The sequence below is a fragment of the Vigna unguiculata genome, chromosome 5, assembly GCF_004118075.2.
Source record: "Vigna unguiculata cultivar IT97K-499-35 chromosome 5, ASM411807v1, whole genome shotgun sequence".
Taxonomy (NCBI): domain Eukaryota; kingdom Viridiplantae; phylum Streptophyta; class Magnoliopsida; order Fabales; family Fabaceae; genus Vigna; species Vigna unguiculata.
The window spans coordinates 30,137,885-30,160,062 of NC_040283.1; positions in this window are offsets into that span (position 1 = coordinate 30,137,885).

Below are 22,178 nucleotides of genomic sequence, written 5' to 3' on the forward strand. Positions count from 1 at the left end.
ATATTCCATATTTACACTCTTAAGGACCTAATTAAATTATTGTTGCATTATTAAACTCAATAATATCCAATAATAAGTTTGATGCAACTAATATCAAATTTGTAAGCACAAAAATAATATTAAATTCCCCAAAAGTTAATTATTGAATGTGAGCCAAGGTTCGACTTATGACTTTTATGATGTTTTTTTTATGCTTTCAAATAAATTGTAATTATAAATATTCTGGACTTTTGGATAATTACAATCTTATTTATACTTATGAATTTTGGTGTATTATGAAAGTAATAAAAGTTTTTTAATTTTCCCGCGTTTTGGGAATATTAGTTATAATAAATGAAGTTTTATTATTTACTTCTTTATTTTATTATTTAAATTCGTAATATCCGGTCGGGATGTTACACTGTCCATCCATTTTCCACTTTGAGAAAGCCCATTTTATGTAGATTTTAGTTGGAGGTATGGTTCAACAGTCCAGTTGACTCTTCTAGCTCATCCTCTACATAAATTCCAAAGTATTCAATGAACTTTAACACCAAAACCTCATATGGCAGCCTAAAATCCATGAGCCTCTTGTCCTTGAGCATGTGATCATGAAACACATAGATCCAATCCACTTGCATGTTGTGTTGGATGTAGTAAATGAGTATCAAATCTCCCTCATTCAATGTTGAATGGTTGCTACCACGTGGAACTATGATTTTTGTGACTATCATAGCGAGAAGCCTTTGATCCACCTTGAGACCACCAACATGGAAGTGTTTGATTTTAGTAGCAGGATTCCTCAAGCATTGGTCATAGTATTGAACTTTGTTGAATTTTGGAACAAGCCCAGTTTCACCTTCCTCACTTGCACACCTCTTGATTTGAGTCTAACCACATCTTTCCAAGCCTTTTTGTTGATCTTGATTCGAACACCCTTGATGCTTGACAGCAACACATCATTTTTGAACTCCAAGTTGGTGAAAAACACCTTCACCAAGTTTGGATAGATTTTCCCTAAAAGTTCAAGGAAGGACTTCAACTTTTGATGCTTGAGTTGTTGAAATAGGCTCTTAAATCCTTCAACCCTCAACCATGAGAATCTCAGCACCTTAGGAATGTTGATCTGCTTCCTATTCATCTCAATGAGGAATACTTAAATGTTGTCCTCATGATCCTCAAACCATGCATCAATTCTCCCATGGCTTTCGTGATTTGGAGACCTTGGGGTAGGAGGAGTGGAGTGCTCATCATTAGATTGGATAGCTCTTTGTTGATGACGAGGCATAATGAGTGTGGGTATGGCTGTTTCCAAGAGAAGTATGATGCAAATGCAGCAATACAAGTGCATTATTTATAATTGAACAAGTTGATTTTCAGACCTTGGCCTTTTTGAGAGTTTGCGAATGTAGATAAGGCAGGGTGTTGAGGTTAAATTAAGTGATCACGAGATGGACATTCTAGAGGCGACAAAGTCGAGTTTTACTATGAAGGCCATGGTCGAGTACCTTATGAGGGGATTGGTTATCAGCCAAAAGGTAGTAAGTATGCTACAAGGTAAGCTGGCTAGGGGAGATAAGAAAACCCTTGTGGAAGAGCTTGTCACTTTGAAGGTGGATCATGGGAAGAGTGCATAAGTTAAGTAGAAGAAAAGGTTGAAAGAGCAAGTTAAGAAGCTCAAGGGGAGCATTGCAAGATCTGAAAAGAAGTTGAGGGCTAAGCTGGCCGAGTTGGAGGAAGTCCGTTCTAAGAAGGATGCAACCGCAAACGAGGTGAAACCTGATATCTTAGGTTTACAATAGCACGTGTTGTTCGAGCACTTCAACGATTTTCAAAAGACGTTGAGGTAAGCTTATTTCCTTTACAAGGAGGTGTCTATCACTGATTTTTGTTTTGATGTTAACCTGAACGTTTACGACAATAGTATGCTTGATGTGCCCGAGATTATTTGGTTGAAGGCGACTTAGGAGGCCACGAAAGTTGGTGATGAGGGAACAATTGTGGCGAGTCCCTAGACCAATGTTGATGATGTTATGTAGGAGGAGGGTGAGGAAGTCGTGCATGAGGATGTTAATGGGACAGGGCATGAGGATGCCACACTTGAGGGCCTAAACAGTTGGTGGCCTAAACGCTTTTCGTAATCCCACACTTGATGGGTTCTGTAATTGACTTTGCCTTTTGAATGAAATTCAAGTGTTTTTTCACAAGTCTTGGCTCCTCGTTATTGTTTTTTATTACAATTTGCTTCTTCATTTTGATAATGTCATTAATTATATTCCGATTTTATAGAATTGCCTTCTTGATTAACCATATTCGGATTAATTGATAGATTATTGGTGGGGCACTTGTTGGTTATAATATTTGACCAACAACACTTAGATTAATGGTTGGTGACTTATTGATTGTTATATTCGACCAACAACACTTAGATTAATGACTGGAATATGTTAATTGTTATATTCGACCAACAACACTTAGATTAGTGGTTGGGAACTTGTTGAATGTTATATTTGACCAGTGGCACTTAGATTAGTGGCTAGGAACTTGTTGATTGAGAACTTAATGAACATAATACTCGACTAGCGGCACTTAGATTAGTGGTTAGGAACTTTAGTAGTGTAAAGTATATGAGTAGTTGTAACCTTGCTTTATTTTATTAGGTGGATTCCTCGTTAAAATCTATCTGGCCAAAACCCTCCTTAGGGAAAAAATGCCAAGTTAGAAAAGAGTACATCCTGGTTACAGGTAAGTGATTTATAATTGCCAATCCGCTGAAATAAAACTTTAAATGTGATACATTCGATGTATTGGGGATAGGTTCTCCTAACAGTCATTCTAGTTTGTTAGCACCTTTATCGATGACTTGAAGTACACGAAATGGTCCTTCCCAGTTCGTGGAGATTTTAACTTCGTGTTTTCTTGCTTTGATGACCATTCACCATATGGGGTCCCCTTTGTGAAAGGATTGGGGGTGTAACTTTGAGTTGTACTTCCTGGTAGCTCTAAGCTTGATGGTTGCGTTCTGGATATGGACCTTTTTCCTTCTTTCAACGAGCAGCTCCAGACTTGTGTTTATGCATTCTTTGTTCAAGCCTTGGTCATGGTTTTCTTGTCGTATTGAGGGTTCTCCGATTTCTACTGATATGATGACATCGATAGTAGACTAGATTGTAAGATGTTTCGCGAGTTGACAATTGTGGTGTGTATCTATACACCCAGAGTACTTTTAGCAGCTCCTCCAACCATTTTTCCTTTCCTCCATCTAACCTTTTCTTCAGTTGTCCTAGGATTACCTTGTTTACGGCTTCTGCTTAGCTGTTTGTTTGTGAATGTTTAACCGAACTAGTGATGTGTCTGATTTTAAGGTCGTGGTAGAATTCGGCTAGGTCTTTATCAATGAACTAACCACCGTTATTTGTTATGATAGTGTGGGGAATATCATATCGACAAATGATGTTCTTCTAAACGAATCATTGGACTTGCTTTGTTGTTATGGTGGTTAGTGGCTCGGCCTTGATCCACTTGGAGAAGTAGTCCACTCTCCTTAGAAGGAATTTCACTTGTCCTTTACTTGGTGTGAATGGTCCGATAATATTTATTCCTTATTTGGAAAACAACCACGAATAGGAGATGTGGTGGAGTGCATGGGTGATTGGTCCTTGTTATTGACATAGGACACATTTTCGTGCATAGTTGGAACAATTATCCTCCATCGTTGGGCAGAAGTAGCTCGCTCGTAAGATTCGAGCTGCCATCATTTTTGGGCCAGGGTGATAACCGCACATGTCTTCGTGTATCTCCTGCATGATGTAGGAAACTTTTTCTTTTGTTATGCACTTCAACAATGGTCTACTAAACCTTCTTCTGAATAGTTCTCCTTCAATCAGGGTGTAATAGGCAACCCTCCTTGTCCATCCTTTTTCCTCCTTTTCTTGGAATTGTGCCATTTTCCAGGTATTGGATGAATGGTTCCATCTTAAAATACCTTTTTGGTCCCAATTTGCATCAAGTTTTGTCAAATAAGTCCTGATTTTGGTTTTGTGTTCAAATAGGTCCCAATTTTCGGCAATTTTGTTCAATTAGATCCTTTTTTACTAACACCATTTAAATTATTAACGACCAAAAAAAGTGATTGCCACGTGTCACTTCGTGGCTTTGTTGAATTTTTTTTTAAACTTTTTTTAATTTTTTTTAAATGTCCACGTGTCAACCCAATAGCGTGTCACATGTTAAAGTCAATGTTCTATATTCAATTTGATCCCTATTGTTCCTACGGAGAACAAATAAGAGATGTCAGACACGAGTATCACCTTACCTCAATCCACAATCTCCCTAGCAAGCTTTTTTCCGATATGTATGCGTTATTTGTCGATGTCTCGGTTTGGACCGATTTGGACCCGAGAGGGGTTACCTACGGAAGAGACTCTTACGCTCAAGTCAGCTAAAGATTCTCAAAAAGTCAAATCTCGTGATTAGGGAATTAATGAATGCGTACCTTTAATTGCTGGGGTCCACACGTATTTATAGATTATTAATTATGCCTGACCACATCATGGGTTGGGCCTTTGTTTGGGCCGCAGGTGGGCCTGGGCCTAGCACAGACCCCTTAGCTCGATTGTTATGGGCCTAGGGGCTTTGCTAATACTGCTCTAAGTTTGTCAAGTTCTCGCTTAATTTCCTTAAGTTAGCAGCTTAGGCTGATTACTCTTATTCGCTTAGCATATATAGTGATCATTTGCGTCCTTGGGGGTTATGTAGGCGGATTTTACGATTATAGTCAGGCTAAGCCGCCTAGGTGTAGTACACCTATATTTATTATTTTTGTTCAATTTAGTCCCAATTTTGTTTAAACCATTGTAGGATGTTGGCGCGTCGACGATAAGGAAGCGAATTGGAATGATTTTGGTTTGGGTTCCCTCACGAAAGACGGTGTGGAGGTCGATGTAGCCGTGGGTGGATACTTGTTCGCCAGAAAAGCCATAGATCGGTTCGTCATACGGGACCATATCGGTGTCCGGTAGTTGGAGTTTTTGGTAGGTGGTCCAATAAAGGATGTCAACAGAGCTGCCTTGGTCGACAAGGACTTTCTTAACGGCGTAGATTTCGATTTCAACAGTGATGACCATGGGGTCATCTTGTTGATGGTCGAGGCCATGAAAGTCGTCGTCCGTGAAGATGATGGGAGGCATGCATCGTCTATGGTGGGAATGGGTGATATGGTTGATGGATTAGATATGGCGGAGGTGTTTCTTTCTGGCAGAAGCGGTGGACCATCCCATAGCGAAGCTACCAGAGATGGTGTTAATGGTGCCACGTAGGGGGGGTCGGCAGGGGTGATGTCGGTGCGGGCCGGCTAGGGTTCCTAGTTAGCGGGTTGGACGGGGCGTCTGTCATGGAGGAGTCGTGTAGAGGGCGTCTGTGGTCGGATTGAGGGGGGTGGCGAGATCAATAGGGATGATCATCTTTACGTATGAAGCGGCGAAAGTGACCAACACGGACCAGTTCTTCTATCTTATCTTAGAGTGCTTTGCAGTCTTCTGTAGTGTGGCCATGGTTGCGGTGGTAGCGGCAATATTTGGTCATATCAGCGTTAGGAGGTGTGGTTGTCTTGTGTGGTGGAGGGATGAGGTCAGCTTGTAGGGGCTCATCGAGGATGCGGGAGCAGGCTACGGTAAGAGGGGCATATCTGGTGAAGCGAGGTTGGCGGGGCTCGCATGGGCGGGTATCAGAGCGGGGAGGTTGCGGGGTAGGGTTGGCGGTTGTGGCTGCATAGTCGTTGCAAAATTTGGTATGGAGGGTTTGCATCTCCTCCATGCGGACATAGTCGGCCGCGCGCAATTTAAGTTCGTGCATAGAGGCAGGTGGGTGGAGGTAGACGTTGTTGGCGAAGGGGCTGGGTTGTAGGGTAAGTGTCATGCACTGAAGGATCATCTCTTGGTTGAGGTGTGGGCTGCGAATAGCTGCCTTAATGAAGCAATCTATGAACGCTCTGAGGGAGATTGTGGTAGTTTGGTGTGGACGGCTGCCAGCAAAATGGATGGAGAACATGTGTGAAAGAACGTTGAAGCTGTCGATGGAGTAAGGCAGAAGGGTTGTGAACCATTCCAGAGCAGGGCCCTTGAGGGTGGTGGGGAAGGCTTTGCAGAAGACTGCGTCTTAGGACGTGTACAGGGCGACATGGGTGATGTAGACTTTGAGGTGCTCGTCAGGGTCGGTTTTGCCAGTATAGCGGTGCAAAGTGAAGGGTTCCCATTGGGCAGGTAGAGGGGTGTTGGCGATAAAGTCGGTGAAAGGGTGACGACGTCTGGGCTGGTGGGGAGGGAGCAGATGAGGTGGGATGGGATGGTTGATCATAGCGGGGAAGGTGGAGGTAAGGTGGTGAGGGGGTGTGGGTTGTTGGGAGGTATTGCGGGTTATATGGTGGAACATGTGTGGTGTGTAGGGTGGTGGGTATGTTGTAGGGGATCTGGGTGGTTGGGAGGGTAGTAGCAGGGGTAGGGGCTGCAGTATGTCCTGGTTGAGTGGATGGGAAGTGAGTGGGATGGGTAGAGGGAATGGGTGTTTGTTGGGTGGTCGTGAAGGTGTGAGCACTAGTGCAGATTATTGTTTTTAACTCGCCTTATATGCCTCGGTTATCAAAAAACCGAAGCATATAATGGCGCGGTGGCATTTTTGCAATTCCACCCAACTTTTATGCCTCAGTTCACAGAACACCCGAAGCCAACAACGGTGTTATGCTTCGGTTGATAAAAAAACCGGTGCCAAAAGCTAGCATATGCCTCGGTTACGGAGAATCGAAGCCAAAAACTCACATATTTGGCCTCGGGTGATTGACAACCGGTGCCAAAATGCGTCCCCTTTTTTCTTTTTCTTCTTCCCCGTCGCAGTCTCCATTTCTCTAAACAACTCCATTTCTCTCTTCTCTCGCCCTGCAACCTAGCCAATATGCTTGCCTTTTTTTCTTTTTCTTCTTCCCCACCGTAGTCTCCATTTCTCTCTTCTCTCTCCCTGCAACCTACCCCTCCACCGTCACTGGTTCGCTGGTTCGATGCCGCCCTAGTTCGTTGCCGCTGCTGGTTCGCTGCCACCCTAGTTTGTTGCCGCCACTGGTTCGCCGTCGCTGGTTCGCTGCCGCCCTAGTTCGTTGCCGCCACTGGTTCGCCGCCGCTGGTTCGCTGCACCTCTATTTTAGGGTTTGTTGAAAATGGTGGCTGAAATGCAAAGTGAAAGAGGGGCTAAAACCATGGGGCTTAAACGTTGGTAGATCTGAGCATCTGGTCTGTGACGTAGGAGCTTTGTGCAGTGAGAAGGAGTGGGTTGGCGATGCGGTGATGGAGCATGAGTTGAATCTGGTGCAGGTTGCGTATGATGCGACTTCGCCGTTGATGATAAGTGGAGACGAAACTTCCCCTCTCTCTGTTGTTCAAACTCCCTTCGAGACCGATCCAGGGAAACAATGGCGTATTCAATCCTTAGTCGCTTCCTTTTTTGTTCCTGAAGGCAGAGTGTACATTAGCTACGATGTTCAATAACCAGGTGTCTCCTCTAATTACTGGACCGCTGTTAAGGGAAGTGTGGAGGAGGATGAAAACTTCGTTCCTGTTCTGATTCAATTTGGATATTTCTGATTTCCATCGTGCTCTGGAACGACTTACCACAACTGTAGTGGTGTTCCAAAAAAATGTCCCTTATGGCCTCGGTTCTTACGTTACGCGAGGCAGAAAAAGCGTTTTATGGCTTCGGTTAACACCCGAGGCCAAAAGTCATACCTTTTGGCCTCACCCCAATATGCCTTGGTTCTAAAACCGAGACAGAATAACAAAAACAACCGGGGTCAAAAGCTCTTGCTACACTAGTGGAGGGGTGGGGTTGTATTCGCTTTCCTCCTCTGTGGGCTGGAAGGCTGGGAACCTTGCAGCCTCAGAGGCTTCTTTGGCCTTTCCCTTCAGGGTAGGATCAGCTTTGATCTTTTGCCTAAGGCGAGAGTTCTCTTGGCGCAGCGCCTCCATATCATCAACGTTGCATTTCTTCAGATCTGTCAGCTCTTGTTGCATCTTCGCCTGGCCATCTAGGATGGCGGCTAAGTCAGGGGTGATGCCAGCAGGTCCTGAGGGACCAACATCCGCCTGCTTGTTCACTCCAGCTCTACTGCCGGTGGAAACCATCTTTGGAGAAAAGCGGGTACTAAAGGTGCTCGCTCGTGCCCCACGGTGGTCGCCAATTGTTCCTGCAGAGAAAAAACAAGATAAGTTAGGAACAAGCATCACCTTACCCATGTAGTCCGCTATCTCCTCAGCTGGTCTCTTCCCGGTTGGTACATGTTAGTTTGGACCCAGGAGGGGTTACTGCAGAAGGGACTCCGAAGCTCAAGTGAGTCAAAACTCTCAAAAGGTCAAATCAGTGATTAATGAATGCGTACCTTTAATTAATGGGGTCCACTTGTATTTATAGAGCATTAATTATGTCTGGTTATGGCATGGGCCGGGCCATGGTTTGGGCCTCAGTTTGGGCTGTAAGTGGACCTAGGCCTTGGCCCAAGCCCTTAGTTCGACTTTTGTAGGCTCATTGGATGGCACGAGGGATTTCATTTTGCTAAGTCTTTAGGAGCGGTCTGATCCGTTTACTTCTCAACTTGACGGATGTCGTCCCTACCTGTGCACTATCCTAGGTTGGCTGTTCTATTGTTAGTTTGGCCTTCGTTCAGTTACGAGTTTAAGTCCATGCCGGCCTAAGTCGTGTACTTGGGTTGTTTTTGGCATATGCGTAAGGGTTGTCATTTAAATGGTTAAGTTGACCAGGTCCAGTACAGAGATGGACCAAATTGGTTCATGTTAACAAAAAATTGGACTAAATTGAACAAAAATAACAAATATAAAGACCAAATTGAATATAGAACATTCACTTTGACACATGGCACGCTGTTAGTTTGACACGTGGACATTTAAACAAAATTAAAAAAAAATTAAAAAAATCAAATAAAAAAAACCACGAAATGACACGTGGCCATTAATGATTTAAATAGTGTTAGGAAAAAAGGACCCAATTGAAAAAATTGACGAAAATTGGGACTAAAAAGGTAATTGAACCAAAAAATAAATAGGGGTTGTTAGGGTACACGAAATGAATACCAGAAAGACATGGATATACCTAAGTGCACCATCTTGGGTTGCGTTTGCACTTAAAGTTGGTATTGATCCAAAAACTACCTCTGCTTAGTATCGTACTAATGTGACCCCAACAAGCCCAAGCTCAAGTGCATCAATAAGCCCAAGCCCACATCAAGGCCCAATCACTAGAACCATGATGAGAAAGATTCACATGGCCCTCTCACAAGATGATCAAGTCAATCATTGGCTTTTTACATTATTCACATGGGCTAAAGAAATCTCTAAAATATGAGATGATGCATGAAGGAAGTAGTATAGATTTAAATTGGGCCATTGTTTAGGCCTTGTTTTTCTAGAATAATAAGTCAAACAATGTGTAGTTGAATTGATAAAATTGGGCTTGACTAAGTCCAATAGGAGATTTGGCCATGAGCTACGAAAGGTCAAAGGTGGACTAAGTGGAAGTCAACATTCCTTCTTACACCTCATGGATCATGATCCCATGGAGCCAAGTCCACACTCCACCCATGTGCCTCCTTCATCCAAGGGCTAAGAGAGTGTCTTCTTTTCCAAGTCTTCATCCAAAGGCTAGGAAGATGCATCCTTCTCCAAGCCACCATCCAAGGGTGATGATTAAAGCTTATCCTCCAAGCTTGATCAAAGGGCCAAGAATTAGTCTAGCTTTTAGGCTCACATATAAAAGCCAAAAGTAGACCATTTGTACATTTTAACTCTTGAAATTTCTAATAGAATGTTTATGTTGAGATCACTCCACTCTTCTATTATTTTGAAAGCATACATGGCTAACCTTCTCCTTCATCTCCTCTAGCCACCTTCCATACCATAGCTCCACTTCTACTCTTCATTTTCACCAAAAACCTCCATTGCCTAGAGCTCTTCTTGTTCTTATCTTCACTTTCGCTGCATTTCATCTACTTTTTTGTGTCTTCCATGGATCTCCTTCCTCTCCTACACCAAGGATGTCCATCAATTGGTATCTAGAGCCATCCAAGCCTTTGGTGCATCCATCCTCTTGGTTTGGATAAGGTTCTTGGTTCATACTTGTCTCTTGTTTCAATTTCCATTTTGTCTCTTTTGTCGTCTATTTTCTTAAAATTTTCTGCTGTTTTTTTCATGTTCTTGCTGCTCTTTTGATATTGAGGCTACATGAATCTCCATTGATTCATCTTGTAGTACTCCTTGCTTCATTGGTGCAAATCTATTTTAGGTTCCATTTTCGTTTTCCAGCACTTGTTCTTTTCTTCCTTGTTGTTTTTCTTCATTTTAATTGGTGCATCTTTTAATTTTCAGTTCCTTATGTTGTATTTTGTGTTAAGTCATGTTTTAGCACTTTCATACATCTTAATTTTCGTTCGTATGGCTGAATTCTGCACTTGCTTGATGAGAACCAAGTCCTACATCACACAAAATGAGCTATGAACTTCAAGTGATGCTTGTGGATGTGTAAGGCATTGGTCTCACTGTTTTTCGTCCATTTCCCCGATTGGATTGTGCTTTTGAGTGTTTAAGATGTTCTTCTATGATTCATACTTGATTTTAGATAATAATCTAGTTCATTCATCTTGAATTTTCATAGAACATCTTACAATTTCTGTGAGCAATTTTGCTCTAGTCTGCTTTTCCAGGTTTCACTGCACGCACACCTATTGTTTGAGAGTTTTCATGACTCATTACCTGGTCCAAATTTTAATCTAAAATTTTCCTCATTTAGCTAACATCCAGACGAAAAAAAATAATCATTCAAAAATGTTGAGTAAAAAAAATGAAAAATCGGCGAAGTTGAGGCAAATTTAAACGTTTTCTGGCGCAATGGTCTCGAGAATTTTATGTTTTACTGTTGTTTTGTACGTTTTGTGATGCTTTTAAGTGCTCTTTGTTATTCTAACTGATTCCTTGATTGTGTACTCTATATTGGCTTGAGTTTGCCTTCAATAGAAGTGGAATTTATTCCCTCAATTTGGCACAAAATTGCAATGAGTACAGTGGTTGTTTCTGAGCACTTTTTCTTCTCTGTTTTCATTTTTTTTTTCATCTATTCTAGTGCATTTCTAGGTTCCTTTTTGTGGTGCTTGCCTTTCTTGTCACTTCTTGAATCTCCTTCTAGTCATGTTTCATTTCAATTCTCTTTTGGTTTAGCATTTTTAATTAGCTTTTATTGCTTTCTCCTTTGTTTGGGTTCATATACTTAACTCTTGGTTATTGGTTGTGATCGATGATGCTATGAAGTTTAGAATGGTTTCTATGATTTGGTAGCATCTTAGGTGGTGGATATTGAAGTAGAATTTTAGCTTGTGTGCTTATCATTTTCCTCACCTATTGAGAGTTTTTGATGAAGGATTGACCCCAACCAAGGATGGAGGCACATGCTTAAGAAGACTATGCATGTTTAGAAAGGAAGTTCACCAATCCTTCATCCCCTTCATTTGTGTTTGTTATTTTTTATTCCTAAAGTTGACTTAGTTGAATCAACTTTAGTTGACTTGTTGACCTTTGACTAGGTTTGACTTGTTGACTATAGTTGACTTGACTTAAGCCAACATGCTAATCTATGTTTATTTGCTTTTTAGGTTAATTAGGAGTAAGAAAGCAATGCTAGGTGGCGCATGGTGATTGGTGAGCACAAATGATGTGGAGGAGAGAGTAAAGCAAAGGCATAAAGCATAAAGTAAAAGGCATGAAGCAAATGTACCTATGTACCTTTGGTCTCCTTTGTTTTTAGTACACTTTGGCCACTTTTTGGAGACATATGAGACACATTCTTTGTCTCTTTTTGTGCTAGAACGAAATTATCCTTGCACACACCATAGTTAGCTCTTTTGTCTCTCATTTTTTGTAACCTTATTTGACCTAGTTTCTAGAAGCTAGGGTTAGGTTTTTGTAGAGACATCCTTAGGTATCTTTTATTTGCTTAGAGGCCCCTAAACTCTTCTATATAAGGGGTGCTCCTAGACATGTAAAAAGGTTGAACATTTTGAAGTAAAAACACTCTTGTGTCTCAACCATTTGTGAGAGTTTCCTCCCTTGGGAGTGAATACTTTTAAGCCTTATCTTGCATAGCAAGTGGCGGCACACATCCACTCATCTTCAAGGTTGCCATGGCTTCTAGCCTAGCCTTGTAGTGGCGTGCTTCTCACATTTTTACCATTTCTTTCCTTTCCATTTTATGTTTTCTTCTTCCTTTAATTATTCTTGGTTTTCTATGGTTTATGTGCTTTCCATTTACTTTTTGCTTTGAATCAATCCATCATCTTCTTCTCTTGAGCTTTGTGAACTTTCACATCTAAATAACTTGTTATCTTAATGTCCAGTGGGGATTTCACTTAGCTTTCTTAATCAACTCACACCATATTCAATAATCTTAAAAAGAAACAAGATAATCCTTCATCATTTGGTATCTAGAGCCTAGGTTATCTTGAATATGGTGTTTTCATGTTCTAACCTTGTCTTGTGTAGCTATCTTTGAATGGTCCACATAAAAACAATGCTGGCAGAAATTGTTCACGATTTTAAAAGATTAAACTGCACCTGCTCAGTGATCCAAAAAGAAAGCTCTGTTAGTCTAGTTTTTTTAAACAAAAGAACCAATGCATTTGGAGTTCTGTGGAGAGAGTTATGATTAAAATAGTGAGCAAAGGTCAGAGCTGCCGAGATCACCGCGAATCAACGTTTTTCAGGTTATGTTGGGCAGTTTTGGCTACTGCTTTTGTTACTCTTCTTACTCCTAAATGTGGTTGGATAACATGTCTTTGGATGCTTAGTCTTTGAGCCTCAAATCCATGAGTTTAAATGCATGATAGCTACATGTTTGTGTCTTTGTGTATGTCATGTTGAGTCTTTAAATGTGTTTAACTTTTGCTTGAGTCATATGTCATATGTTAACTTGAAGTTTTCTTATTCTTGTTTTTTCAAGTATTTGAATATTGCTTTCACTTTATGTCTTGCTTGATGTAAGCTCCATGAAATTGATTTTGGCCTAAAACTTGAGGAACTAAGTGTCCAAGCCACCTAAAACTCTTTCTCACCATTTTATGAAACTAGTTGTGAAAGAACAAAATTTTGCACCAACTTTTGCCTAAAAACCGAGAGCAACCTTGCTCCTTGGTGAACTAAAAGTGTGTTTTTCACTAGGTGTTATGCTACTAGTTTTCATACTTGAGAATTAGGTGATATTGGCTAATTAGTTCCATGCTTTAACTTGGTTATGATCTTTCTTGGTGTATGCATGATTTAAGACTTGAAGATGCTTGTCAAGTGCTTTTCGTAGAGTCTTTAAAATGTGCTTTTCTTGTTTTAGTCTTGTTAAAAGTTTTGTCTCAAACTTTTCTTTCTTTAGAGTTTAGCTTTCCTTGTTTTTGTGCTTTTCTTGCTTGTCACTAGGTGTTCTTGGTTTTGTCTTAGTAGTTTTCTTTTCTTGAAACTCTTGGGATGTTGTGGCCAAATCACTTGTATTGCATTTGAAAGGTTTTGAACAAGTTTTCAAAAGTGTTTACTTCACTCCTTTGGTGAATTTTGAGTGCTAACCTTGTCTTGTTACTTTGGGAGAGTGATCTAAACACTTGGGTTACATTTTGGGTTGGATTTGGTCTCGGTTTTCATGTTGTCTAACCTCTAATCCCTTTATTTTATCTCGGATTTGAGTGTTTTTGTTGTAGGAATCATGGCAAGTCCATCAAATGCACCTACACCAAACAAAAACAATACATTGATGAGATTGCTTCGGGATATGGAGTTGTCTAGGAAGGAGGCCTTTGAACAATTGAGAAAAGACAAGGAGCAAAGTGACCTAAGAATCCAAGAGCATATTCAAAGGCTTGAAGCTAGGGAGAAAGAAAGAGAGCCTAGAAAAAGAGGGCATTCTAGGCGCAACCCATCACAAGAGAAGCAAACTCCAAAGATTCCTAAGTTCTATGGTGGAAGTGATCCCAAAAGCTTCCTTGATTGGGAAGCTAAAGTTGATCAAATTTTCATTAAAAATCATGTAAAGGATCAAGCACAAGTTGATCTAGTAGTTTTAGGATTTTTGGAGTATGCCAATACTTGGTTGCATAAAGTTTGTAAGAATTATGACCAAGGGCCACCCGCGGCTTCTTGGATGGACATTAAAACTCTTATGCGCGCTAGATTTGTTCCTCCCTCCTATAGGAAGGAACTTATTTTGAAGCTCCAAAGGCTTCACCAAAGTCCTAGGAGTGTGAATGAGTACTTTAAAGAATTAGAGTCTCAAATGCGTAGGGTTGAAATAAAAGAAACTAACAAAGAGAAAATAAGAAGATTTGTGAGTGGTCTTAGGAGAGACATAAAAGACCAAGTAGAGTTGTATGAGTACTCCACTCTTGAAAATGTTTTCACACTTGCCCTTGGGATTGAAATTCAATTGAAAAGAAAAAGAAGGGCAAAGAAGAGTTACTCACCCACCCACTACTCTAGTCACTCATGGAAGGGAAATGATAAAAAGAAACATGATAAATTCCCTTCTAACTCTTATCAAGAACCACCAAGTAAAAGTAAGTCACCAAGTGATCACATTCACCATTCCACTTCTCAAAGATTAAGTTCCACTAAATGTTTTAAATGTTTGGGTTATAATCACATTGCTTTAAATTGCCCAACCAAAAGGACCATGATCTTAAAGAAGAGTAATGATGTTGAAAGTGAACACTCATCTCCCCATTCTCTTTCAAAAGAATCTTCTTCCTCTAGTAAAACTAAATTTTTTGAGAAAGACCTTATGTTATTAAGGCGCATGATAGGTCAAGATCAAAGTGAGCTTGAGCCAACTCAAAGAGAAAACATTTTTCAATCTAGATGCAAAATTAACAAATGGGTTTGCTCTCTAATTATTGATGGAGGAAGTAGTACCAATGTAGCTAGCACAAGGTTGGTGGAAAAGCTTTGCTTAGAGACCATTCCTCATGCTAAGCCCTACAAGCTTGCTTGGATAAGTAAAGAGGGAGAAATAGATGTCAATAAACAAGTCCTAATTAACTTCTCTATAGGAAGCTACAAAGATGAGGTGTTATGTGATGTTGTTCCCATGGAAGTCACACACATCTTACTAGGTAGGCCATGGCAATTTGATAAACAAACTTTACATGATGGTCATACCAACCAATACATTTTCTTCATAAATGGGAAAAAGATCACTTTACAACCTCTATCACCTCAAGAAGTTAATAAGGATAGAAATATAATAAGAAAAGATAAAGAAGAAAAAGAAAAGGGGCAAGCTTTCACTAATGTGTTACTTGCCTACAAAAAAATTCTTCCAAAGCAAGATGTGCATCACCCTTCCTTCTCTTCTCAAGCCAAAAAGGAAGGCCCAAAGCACAAGCAAGAGAGGAAGAGTACTCTAGAAAATAAAGATGGCTTAACCAAAGCTAAGGGTAATATCCTTAGAAAGGATGGAACAAGAGCTCAAAAAAGGGAGGCGCAAATCCTCCCCCAAATCAAGTCAAACTCCATCAACAAAGGCTTAAAGAATTTGTGGTCAAATTCTCTCCAAGGAGGGGAGGATGATGAAGGATTGACCCCAACCAAGGATGGAGGCACATGCTTAAGAAGACTATGCATGTTTAGAAAGGAAGTTCGCTAATCCTTCATCCCTTTCATTTGTGTTTGTTATTTTTTATTCCCAAAGTTGACTTAGTTGCATCAACTTTAGTTGACTTGTTGACTGTAGTTGACTTGACTTAAGCCAACATGCTAATCTATGTTTATTTGCTTTGTAGGTTAATTAGGAGTAAGAAAGCAATGCTAGGTGGCACATAGTGATTGGGGAGCACAAATGATGTGGAGGAGAGAGTAAAGCAAAGGCATAAAGCATAAAGTAAAAGGCATGAAGCAAATGTACCTATGTACCTTTGGTCTCCTTTGTTTTTAGTACACTTTGGCCACTTTTTGGAGACATATGAGACACATTCTTTGTCTCCTTTTGTGCTAGAACGAAATTAGCCTCACACACCATAGTTAGCTCTTTTGTCTTTCATTTTTTGTAACCTTATTTGACCTAGTTTCTAGAAGCTAGGGTTAGGTTTTTGTAGAGACATCCTTAGGTATCTTTTATTTGCTTAGAGGCCCCTAAACTCTTCTATATAAGGGGTGCTCCTAGACATGTAAAAGGGTTGAACATTTTGAAGTAAAAACACTCTTGTGTCTCAACCATTTGTGAGAGTTTCCTCCCTTGGGAGTGAATACTTTTAAGCCTTATCTTGCATAGCAAGTGGCGGCACACATCCACTCATCTTCAAGGTTGTCATGGCTTCTAACCTAGCCTTGTAGTGGCGTGCTTCTCACATTTTTACCATTTCTTTCCTTTCCATTTTATGTTTTCTTCTTCCTTTAATTATTCTTGGTTTTCTATGGTTTATGTGCTTTCCATTTCCTTTTTGCTTTGAATCAATCCATCATCTTCTTCTCTTGAGCTGTGTGAAAGGAACCTTCACATCTAGATAGCTTGCTATCTTAATGTCCAGTGGGAATTTCACTTAGCTTTCTTAATCAACTCACACCATATTCAATAATCTTAAAAAGAAACAAGATAATCCTTCATCAGTTTTGGACCTATTCATTTGAGAGTGTGTGTGCTAACTCCATTGCTTGGTATAGTTTTCTTGCTGTTTTGTTTTTTGGTGCAGGTTTGGTGGTTGTTTTGGCCTTAAAATCAAGGCTATAGTTACTGTTTTCCACTTCATTTTGGTGGCTTAAGGTGCTTACAAGTGCCTTACTTGGTGGTGGTCTTTGTTCAAATCAAAGGGAGGCTACAAGCCAAGCTCTTGGCTCTTGATTTTGTGCAAATTGGCAGCACATTTGGAGTTGCATTGTTTCTTATTTTTGGCTTTATTTCTTTGTACTTTGTACTTCTTTTAGGCATATCTTATTTGGTACCATTTTGAAGCCTCCTTGATTGTGAAATTGCATCTTTTGAGCATCAAAATTTGAGATATTAAGTGGCTTGAGGTTGCTTCATTTTGAGTACCAAATTAGTGAACCAAAATTGCTTTCAAGTTCTCATTGTATCCATGACCTACTTAGGTGTCTTGGGGAACCAAAGGTGTTCAATCCCATCTCCTAAGTAGAACCTTTTTCATACTATAGTGCAACGTTTTAGTAAGTGAGTGTGTTGAAAGTTCTAAGTGCTTTCTCACCTTGCTTTTAGGCCGCATAGATTAGACGCTTAGTGTTTTTAATTAGTGAGACCAAAGTCTCTAAAATTTTTGCCATTTAGGGGTCCGTTTTTAATGTTAGTCTTTTCTTTTGTTTGAGTCTTGTTTGTGTTTGTTTGTGCTTAGTATCTCAAGTGATTCTACTTACTTAGTCTTAGACAATTGTGTGATCTTTGAAACCTTTTGCAAGTATATCTTGGCAAGGATTGACCTTGGTACTTAAGAAGTCTTTTAGACTCACCTCGCCTAACCTGGAGGTCTACTTGTGCTTGATTTCTTCTTTCACCATTTTGTTAAAGTTCTAAGTTCTTTCAATCACCATGAGCACTAGAAGGGCTACTCGTGCTAATACCCAACATCAACAACAAGTTAATGAAAACAACCTCCACACAAGTGGTGATGAGGAGGTTGAGGTTGATCTTAGAGTCCTAAATAATCTCTCTCAAGAGGTTAGGGACCTTAAAATTCAAATGGCTTCCATGCAAGCCAATCTTCAATTAATTGCCAATCAACTTAACCCTTCCAACCTTCATACACGTGCCTCTCCTAGGCCTTCTCGTGCCCCTTCAAGGCATGATTATGATTTTGAAGAGGAGGAAGATGAGCGCATCAACCTTAGACAATCGCCTCGTGTAAGAAGGCAAAGGCGCATACCTTCTCATCCTAAAGAAGTCAAAATTGATTTGCCTCATTTCTATGGAAAGGATAATGTTGAGGTTTTTCTTGATTGGATTGGAAAAGAGGAACAATTGTTTGAGAGTCATGTTGTGGAGGAAGAGAGGCGTGTGTCTCTAGCTACTTTTAGCTTTCAAGGGCATGCTCTTAATTGGTGGACTTCCTTAGTCCTCCAAAGAAGTAGAAAAGGGCTACATGATATTGAGTATTGGAATGATCTTAAGGAAGCCCTTCATGCCCGCCATGTTCCCTCCTACTACAAAAGAGAGCTCTTGGACAAGCTCCAAAGGCTCCAACAAAGATCTATGTCTACAGAAGAGTATAGACAAAAGATGGAGCTCTACATAATGAGAGTCAGAATTGAAGAAGAAGAGGAACTTACCATTGCTAGGTTCTTAAGTAGACTCAATTACAACATAAGAGATAAAGTTAAGTTGCTCCCCTACCGCAATTTTAATGATCTTGTTCAAATGAGCATCAAGGTGGAGCAAAAACTTTTGAGACGTCCTTCTCGAAAGGATTCTCCCTCTTTTTCCAAAAGTGATTTTCAAAAGAAAAAGAGGCCACTAATAAGAGCCTTACAAAGGTAAATGACAAAGGTGAATCCTCCACCAATAAAAGAGGTAATGACATCAAATGTTTCAAGTGTCTAGGTAGAGGTCATGTGGCCGCCCAATGCCCTACCAAAGGCACCATTGTGCTTAAGGGCAAAGACCTCTACACTAGCCAAGAGGAGTCCTCTTCAAGTGACTCTGACACTTCTCATTCTAATGATTCTCAAGAACATTCATATCCAAATGAAGGGAAACTTTTGATGATTAGGAGGCTTCTCAATAACCAACCTAGCCTTTCTCTCAATGATCAAAGAGAAAATATTTTCCACACAAGATGTGAGGTTTTGAAAAACACTTGCTCTTTGATCATTGATAGTGGGTCTTGTTGCAATTGTTGTAGCACAAGATTGGTTGAGAAGTTGAATTTGACTTTGTTACCCCATCCCAAACCTTACAAACTTCATTGGCTTAATGAAGATGGGGATCTCAAAGTTGAACATCAAGTGAAAGTCAAGTTCTCCATTGGGAAATTTAAAGATAAAGTTTTATGTGATGTAATCCCAATGGAAGCTTGCCATATTTTCTTGGGGAGGCCTTGGCAATTTGATCATAAAACCTTACACAATGGCCACACCAATGAGATCACCCTCCAACATCATTCAAAAGCTTTTGTGTTGCATCCCCTCACTCCTAGCCAAGTTGCTAGCGATCAAGTTCAAATGCGAGCTAGGAGAGAGGAAGAGAGTTCCAAGAACTCTAATGTTTCTAAGGACAAGACAAAGGTAGAGGAAGTTTCTTCTTCTAAGGATGTTTCTCATGAAGTTCTTTTAACTCATAAAACTCTTTTGCACACTCTTCATAATGAGCAACCTCCCTTCCTCTTTGTCAAGCAATCCTTACTTGTCTTGAAAATCCTTCTCTTAAGGATCTACCTCCTTCCATTCGTGCTCTCCTTCATGAATTTCAAGATATATTTCCAAAGGATGGCCCCTATGGTCTCCCACCTTTTAGAGGGATTGAGCACCAAATTGATTTTATCCCAGGGGTAAGTCTTCCTAATAGACTCGCCTATAGGACAAACCCAATTGAGACCAAGGAGATAGAAACTCAAGTGAATGACTTGCTAGACAAGGGATAGGTTCAAAAACGTTTAAGTCCTTGTGTTGTGCCTGTGTTGTTGGTGCCTAAGAAAGATGGAAAGTGGCGCATGTGCTGTGATTGTAGGGCTATCAACAACATCACCATAAAATATAGGCACCCAATCCCAAGACTAGATGATATGTTGGATGAATTACATGGAGCTCAAATACTTTCAAAAATAGACCTCAAAAATGGTTATCACCAAATTCGTATTCAAAAAGGTGATGAGTGGAAAACCTCTTTCAAAACAAAATTTGGTCTATATGAATGGTTAGTCATGCCCTTTGGCTTAACCAACGCTCCTAGTACATTCATGAGCCTAATGAATCATGTCTTGCGAGATTGCATAGGAAAGTTTGTTGTTGTCTATTTTGATGGCATCTTAGTGTATAGTACAAGCTCTAAGCTTCATGTGGGTCATCTAAGAGTTGTGTTATCTCTTCTCCGAGACCACCAACTCTATGCTAACATTGACAAGTGCACTTTCTACGTAGAGAGTGTCATCTTTTTTGGATTTGAGGTCAATAAGAGTGGGGTGCATGTTGACCCCGCAAAAATCAAGGTCATCCAAGAATGGCCTGTGCCAAAGAATGTTGGGGACATTAGAAGTTTTCATGGATTAGCAAGTTTTTATAGAAGATTTGTCCCCAACTTCTCCACCATTGCTTCACCCCTCAATGAACTTGTTAAGAAAGACATATCTTTTGAGTGGGGTGAAAGACAACAAAAGGCTTTTGATGACATCAAGACTAGGCTCACCCAAGCTCCCATTCTTGCTCTTCCAAACTTTGAGAAAACTTTTGAGCTAGAATGTGATGCTTTTGGGGTGCGAATAGGTGCGGTTTTGTTACAAGAAGGCCATCCAATTGCCTATTTTAGTGAAAAACTAAATGGTCCTTCTCGTAACTATCCCACCTATGACAAAGAGCTATATGCTCTTGTGCGAGCTCTTCGTACTTGGGAACATTATCTTGTGACCAAAGAGTTTATTATCCATAGTGATCATGAAACTCTCAAGTATTTGAAGAGCCAACACAAATTGAATAAAAGTCATGCAAAGTGGGTTGACTACTTGGAACAATTCCCTTATATTATCAAATCAAAGAAAGGGAAAGCTAATGTGGTGGCTAATGCACTATCAAGGAGATATACTCTCTTAGCCAAGCTTGGATCCCAAATTCTTGGATTTGACAACATATGTGAATTGTATATTCATGATCCCTTCTTTTCTACCATTTATCATGATTGTCTAACTAAGTTCCAAGGCGGCTTTTATCTTTTAAATGGGTATCTTTTCAAAGAAGTTCCTCTAGGTTCTCATAGAAAACTTTTGATCAAAGAGATGCATGAGGGGGGACTTATGGGTCACTTTGGGGTCGCCAAAACTTTGGCCATGCTTAAAGAGAAATTATTTTGGCCCAATATGAAAAGCGAAATACAAAACCATTGCACTAGTTGTTTGAATTGTTTGCATGCTAAGTTTAGCGCAATGCCTGCAGGGATGTATACTTCTTTGCCTGTTGCTTCCACCCCTTGGGAGGATATAAGTATGGATTTTGTCCTAGGGCTTCCAAAGACTTCTAGGGGTGTTGACTCTATATTTGTGGTAGTGGATCGTTTTTCTAAAATGGCACATTTTATACCATGCCACAAAATAGATGGTGCTAGCAACATAACAAGATTGTTCTTTAGAGAAGTGGTTCGCCTCCATGGCTTACCCAAAACAATTGTGTCTGATAGGGATACTAAATTCCTAAGCCATTTTTGGAGGACCTTGTGGTCTAGGCTAGGAACAAAACTTTCTTTCTCTACCTCTTGTCACCCACAAACTGATGGGCAAACCGAGGTAGTCAATAGATCCCTTTCCACATTGCTTAGGATTTTGCTTAAGGGGAATCATAAATCTTGGGATGAGTATCTTTCCCACATTAATTTGCTTACAATAGAGTGGTCCATAGCACCACCAAACTCTCATCCTTGAGGTAGTTTAAGGTTTTAACCCTCTCACACCATTGGACTTATTACCTCTTCCAACTTTTTTTGATTTTGTTTATAAAGGAGGGGTTTCTAAGTCCAAGTTCACTAAAGATTTTCATGAGAAGGTTAAACACCAAATTCAAGCCCAAGTTGAAAAGATTGCTCATTCTAAAAACAAGGGTAAGAGAGTTTGGTCTTTTAATGAAGCAGACTTAGTTTGGTTGCACTTAAGGAAGGAAAGATTTCCTAATATAAGAAAATCCAAACTTAGTCCCTGATGTGACCCCAATAAGGCTTATAGCACCGGGCTAATGCCTAGGCCCAATCATTTTAATTTCTTTTAATTTCTTTTATTTTTTAATTAAATAAAAGTTGTTTTAATTGGATCATTTTGCTAAATGCAGCCCACTTTTCCAAGATGCCAATTATTGAAGTATTTGGCATTAGGTCTGCAGCCCAATTCACCACACCAATACGGACAACTTACTTTGTCTTGAAAGTGGAATATTGAAGATTTGTGTCTCTTTTGGGCCAATTCATGCGTGCATCCTAATTCTTCACAC